Here is a 6,234-nt window from a genome sequence, read left to right as displayed (position 1 = left end):
ATAAAAAAAAATTTGGGGAAAAATTAAAACCCATTTGTCCCTATTCTCAAGAATCACAACATGATCATAAACCGAAGATAAAAGTGCAGCATTTTAGCTGAATTAAATCTTCTATTTAATTATTCAACTTTATCTGAGTAGTTTCAATAATACGAAGGAAAATATTTGAATTATTGGTGAAAAATGCATTGGTTTTGTCGTTGGACTCGACAGGTGGAGCAGATGTCGGCTAATTGGAGAGCTGAGAGTTCAATCCTTAAGTTTCTCAGACTACAGGTATAGCAAAACCCCAGCAGCTATAAGTAGGCGTGTTTGATGGAGAAGAAAATACAAGGCCCTCAGCTCTACAGACCAAGCAGTGCCAAATGATTTATGTGTGGGTGACTGCAGCTCTGTGGCTGATAGTACAACAAATCTTTGATGGTGAACAAGACCAGAAAATCTCCATTTAGTTTCAGTTTTGCTTTAGCGCCCTTATTTTTTTCTCTCTCTCCAGAATATGAAACATGACTGCTTTTAATGGTTGGTTAGTCTCCAGTGTATTTCCAGAACCATGTTTTGATTCTCGAAGCTACACGTTGTCGTTTTTCCCCGCGCCAGTGATGAGGTTTCTCTGAAATGTGAGGCTTGAGGACGAAAAGTAAACATTAGGTATCTCGTATTCAAATGAAATAGTCATCAAAGCGACAGATGGAAAAGCCGCAGCATTAAACAGAATAGAGCAGATCAATCTACGCGGCCCCGCCTTGTGCTTATCCTTTATTAACAGTGAAGAGAGCAGGCGCCGGAGCATGGACGGCTCAAAGCAACCTTGCTGAGACAGGCAGTGTGCCTTAAAGTGGCAAAAGAGTCTGATCTAATTTGATGGGTTTCAGCTCTGCTCAGCTGCCACCTATCACCTTCACCCTCTTTTTCTCAGAGTTCTCACTTCCCCAGTAGAATCCATTGATTGGCGACCACCGCCACGCGCCAAACATGCGCAAACAGTAAGAGTCCCTGACAGGTGGAGTGAATCCCATTGATTATCTAATTACAGTGACACCTGTCAAGGGATGGGATCAGGCGGCAAGTGAACAGCTGCTGCACCCCGTGTACTGGAAGCTCCAACAAACGGGCGAGTGAGGGTTTGAAGGTCTTTGACAAAGCGAGGGTTGTGACGGTCGGATCAAAACAGCACATGATGGCCGACTTTGTGGTGAGGCCGTCGTGAGAAAGTGTCTTTTTCTGTGATGAACATTGGGCATATCTAAAGACGTGTACTAAGCTGGCACTCATGGTATATGTGTATTGTTTTATCATGTGTGCATATTCAGGTGAAGTGGATGAAATCGACAAATAACACCCTTTTCCACGACATGGTAAGCAGTGACATCACCGTTTTATCCATTATTTTGTTTCCACAAAATGATGAAAATTTTTTGCTAGTCACACATTCTAAGAGCGTCACAAAGAAGTAAAATATTCATTAGTTGGAAAAAGTACATCACAACCCTGTCATCTGGAACTGTTGCAAACGTTCAGCATCCCAAAGTGATGAAATCTTCATTTGTGTAGATAAAGAGTCTGCATAAAGTAGCATGAGATAAAGTATGTTTTGGGGTGTGGGAGGGACATTTAAGGAACATTTGAGTAGCATCTGCATCAGTTTCAGTATCAAACGTGTTAGGCAATATCTTTTTAAAAGTGCCAAAAGGAAGAAGAAAGTAATACTGGATAGTAATTTACTCAATGCTGGAGAAATACTAAACAACTCTCAAATTCTTCAAAGATTGAAAAAAAAAAAGTTGAAGTACAGACGAACAGAATGGTTTGAGTAGATTATTGAAAAATGACTGAAAGACTTGGGTTCAAACACCAAACAATTATTCCTGATAAGGAAGCCCATTCATGCTTTGTCAAGTCAACAGAAACAACAAGTCACTCAACGTCTAACGAGAACAAAAGTTTAAAAGGTAAAAGTGTAGGTGCTGTTCATCATTCACCAGTAAAAGTTCAAGAAGAAGAAACGGAAGATGTCAACAAATATACATAACCATCATTCCTTGCCTTTTATTCCTTTTTCCACTGGCTGTTAAGTATTGGTCAGTAATTAGTTAGCACTACCTGCTTCCAGATTTGGCTCAAAAAGCCCAGAAACGTTTGGTTGCTTTAACTCAGATCGGGTCTCTTCACCTCAGACTCTTGCAGATTTTTTAACTAAGCCAACGGCCTCAACTAGTGCAGAATGGTGGAGATTTTCTTAGCTTTTAACTGTGGCTAAAAGATAAGAACTCCTGTTATTATATATAGTGCATCCCCTGCATAAGACAGCATACTTTCTTTTGACACTTAAAGAAATGATTCTACACAATCTTGTGAAGTTTGGCTAGAAACACGTTGTTGAAAGACCAAAAGTTCTTTTCTTTACATCGTAGGACAGATAAATGGTTTCCATGGACCTTTTGATCATTTTCTTAATGCTTTACATCCATGCCAGAGCCAATAACCACTTCAATCTTTGCAATCTTTGCTGATTTTGAAAGCTCTTAAGATGGCACACAATCAAAGACTGGAGCTGACCCTGTACCACTTTAATTAAAACCCATTTGGGCATGTCCTTAATTTAGAATAGCCCGTTTCTTTTATTTAGCTACCGTAAATGTAAAAAAAACAAAAAAAAACAAAAAAAAAAACAAAACAAAATTCAGACTACATCTCAAGTGTACCACTTGTATTATATATTCCTTTGAACTGTCAAGAATGTGAACTTGTTTTGCTGCATGTGCAAGTGCACTTTCCCTCCCACCTGAGAATATCTTTGCCAGTGTTCTGCAGAAAGACCCCGCTAGCTTGTCCTCTGTACATTATCTAGCTGCTGAAGTGCCGCTCCTGGGGATAAGCAGCTGCCAGAAAACTGAAGGATGACAGCTAATGGAGTTTCAGACAGACATGTCCTTGGACATCTTTTTGTTGCTCCAGGTAAGGAAAAGTTGAATCAACTTTGTCAGTATAGTTGTATTAAGAGGATTATAAGCAGGGGTGTTTTCGCCTTAAAAAGCTGCATTAATTTAAAAACTCCTACCAAAAATATGCACAATTTTTTTTTATAGCGCATGCCAGTCATCAACATTTACACCCAACGACGGATTTATTTTCAAGAATTTACAGCAGATTTGTGTACTTACTGAGAAAACTGTGAATAAAACCTAAAGCTAGCAAAGTCATTACAGTGCCTTGAAACTTTAACCAATTTGCTTAAAATATTATAATCAGATAACTCTATGTATTTCACTGAGATTTTATGTGACAGCCCAGAACACAAGTAATTGTCAAATGACAGGAAAACAATACAAAGTTGGCAAATCCAAATATTAAACGTGCTTTACATATTTGTATCTGATTCTCTTTACTCTGATATCGCTAAATCGAGTTTTTTGAACTCTTGAAGTCTTTAGTTACAAGAACATTTATAACAGAACAGGATTCTCATATTAGTGGCAAAGCTAACTTGATGTGGTTAGCTGAGCCACAAAGCTAACCACAATGAGTTAGCTTTGTTAGCAAAGCTAAAAATCAGCTTTGTGTATTAGCCACAACTCAATGCTGTGGCTAACATCAAGTTAGCCACAACATTGATGTTTGTGGCCAATATTTCACAACGGTTTAAAGTGAATGTGTTCAAAAATTCGAAGAGTTTGTCTTTCTTTTCTCTGAAAGCCTGAATTTTCATCACAGATTAAGATTTGGGGACACGTACTCTGGTGACTTGTTAGGCACCGTGTTTCGGCCCTGAAAGGAGCAGCAGCTACATTATTAGAGGCATGTTTTCATGCAAAAATCTAAGAGAGACGCTGCGTTATCTTCTCTGTGTACATATTATACATCACAGCAACGTTTGCCTCATAAAGAGCAACCTGAAGAAAGTTTAAGGGGACAGTTCAAATCTGCTTACATGACGTTCTTCGAGGCCATCAACAGATAAAGCTCCGTTCCACGTACACAGATGTCGTATCAAATTTGTAGAAACGTAAAGGTTTCACAGGAGACTGTAGTTAAGTCTGCAGCTGCTTTCTGGTCAGAACAAGCCCTGTGTTGCAACATTTAAATGTTCGATGGGTTAGGGTTAAAGGCAGGTCAGTACAGCTAGCGGTTTAGCTTCTTCTTTAGCTTAGCAACAACAACATCTGTTTACCACAGTGACTGTATGGGAGCTAACAGCATCCAATTGGCTTAATTTATATTTTACAAACATTTTTAATGTTCTCATCTTGTCACCTGTTTGACAGTTGGCAAAACAGCATTAAACATTCTTAAATATCCTGTTAAAAGAGCTGAAAATAACTTTTGTAATATTTTTCTAAACTTAACCAGCTGACATGATGCTGGACTTCATATTGTGACTGTAGATGCACAACATTAGCATTTCCTTATGAATAAATCATTTCAAGGGCTTCCTAATCTTTCTTTTAGTATTCAGCAGTTGCTCTACTAAAAGAAGATCACCTAAAGAAAAATAAGGGATTAATAATAGAGTATGTACTGTAAAAGTCTAAAAATATACGTTTTTTTAATTCCCAGTACCTGAGAACCATCTGCTTGCAAACATGTTGGAAAGGTGATTCATGAAAAATGCCATCTGCCCCTCCGCTGCTTCAGTCAGACTGAATATTACTGCTATTTTTGTGTCCAGCGCTGAACATATCAGGTTCCTGAGCAAAATGTGGGTTTCCCCCAGGAATCGTGTCTACGTGGCATATTCATAAACAAGCACAGAGGTCAGCGATCCATGTGTGAAACATGAGATCCTGTTTCAAAAATAATCAGTATTAAGTTATTGATTCAGAGCATGTTTTATTGATAGAAATGATGCTGGCAAAACTATGGTTAAAATAGTCCATTTAGAAAGAGAGATAAAGTTATCACTGTGTTCACAATCCCCATGCTGTCACTGCTCAATCAAAACGGCTAAAGCATTTTAGTGACGTTTTATTGTACGTTTTTTATTTACAAAGAATTTTTTTTTGCATCATATGATCAGCTGGTAAATATATACAATACTGCCACTGCATTTCACAGCATTGCTAAACAAAGTGCTCTTAAGAACAAAACAGTGATTTTATTTTATGTCAATGGTGTTAGAATCAAACTGATCAGCTGGCATTACGAAACCTTTTGGTGTCGTTTCGAGTTGAATTTAAGTTACAAGAGTTAAATTGCCACCCAAAGTTACAACTTTGCATACTTGAGAAAAAGTTTACTGTACTGACTCCAAATGAAACGAAAACGGCAACGAAAGTGTTCAAAAAACTCAGTTCAAATACTTTGTTGTGCTTTATATAAATATATATATATATATATATATAAAAATATATTGCCTTATGTTTCAATAATGTGCAGTCAGGGTGGCACATTATTGCTGTTATTTAGTTCCTTCTATGATTTATTTTCTTTTCAAATTGTCACAGCAGCGCCCTCTTCAGGCAGTTGGCGCTCTACTAATCCATGCCAAGAACCGCCCCTGCTGGAAGTAAAAAGGAAAAAAAGGAAAAGGATACATCCAGCCCCTCATGTGCTGCAGGAGCTGCTGCTGGCTGGCTGGAAGGAGAGAAAGAGAGAGAGAGGAAACGAAGGGGCTGGCTTTAGAGCTCAGACCGCAGATGGAAACCAATCACCTAATTAAGCTGAAACCAGAATGTACACACACCTTAAACATTCAAGATGTAAATAACTCACTGGTGTAACGAGGCTCGCTTTCCCCAAATGCAAAATCTCACCTGCGACAGCTGCTTTTCTCCACATCGGTTCAAAATGTCCTCACAGAACTAGTTAATAGAGATTCTTATGAAGCTTTTGTAGTTTCTTGTCTCTCTCCAAGTCGAGCTCTGTCTAGGCCTGTTGCAATAAACAACAAATCAAGCAAACTCAATCATTTCCATTTGCATGATTTATGGTTTTTTTCTCTCATCTTTTCCTACCAAACACTGGATATTATAATCTCCAGTCTGGTGGTTTGGGCTCAACCAGCCCTTCCTGTGAAGAATAAACTGTTTAACAGAGACTTAATAATTATTTTATTTGTTCATTCTTTTTATTTTTGGATAAATGGTGTTAAATATTCATTAAAATTTAAAGTTTATGGATCTTTGAGAATGTGTTCTTGCATTATTATGGCATTACCATTATATTACTTGAAAATAGACTCAATACAACAATATTATTGTTTATTACAGTAACCTCTGAGACAATGTATCGTCC

The 6,234-nt window shown here is 37.9% G+C and overlaps 1 long non-coding RNA gene across 1 annotated transcript; it reads left to right on the top strand.

Annotated features, from left to right (window-relative positions):
* Positions 1 to 1,040: 1,040 nt before the first annotated feature.
* LOC106955648 (uncharacterized) lies at positions 1,041 to 5,898 on the top strand. The gene is made up of 4 exons (XR_001426627.1): positions 1,041 to 1,195; positions 1,314 to 1,358; positions 2,852 to 2,958; positions 5,445 to 5,898. It is a non-coding gene; the product is annotated as an uncharacterized LOC106955648 (long non-coding RNA).
* The last annotated feature ends 336 nt before the right edge of the window (positions 5,899 to 6,234 follow it).

Source organism: Poecilia latipinna, unplaced genomic scaffold, assembly GCF_001443285.1.
Source record: "Poecilia latipinna isolate Pla-1442-1.1 unplaced genomic scaffold, P_latipinna-1.0 Scaffold755, whole genome shotgun sequence".
NCBI lineage: Eukaryota > Metazoa > Chordata > Actinopteri > Cyprinodontiformes > Poeciliidae > Poecilia > Poecilia latipinna.
The sequence above is the reverse complement of the archived record's forward strand: the minus strand, read 5'-3'. Positions and strand labels throughout refer to the sequence as shown.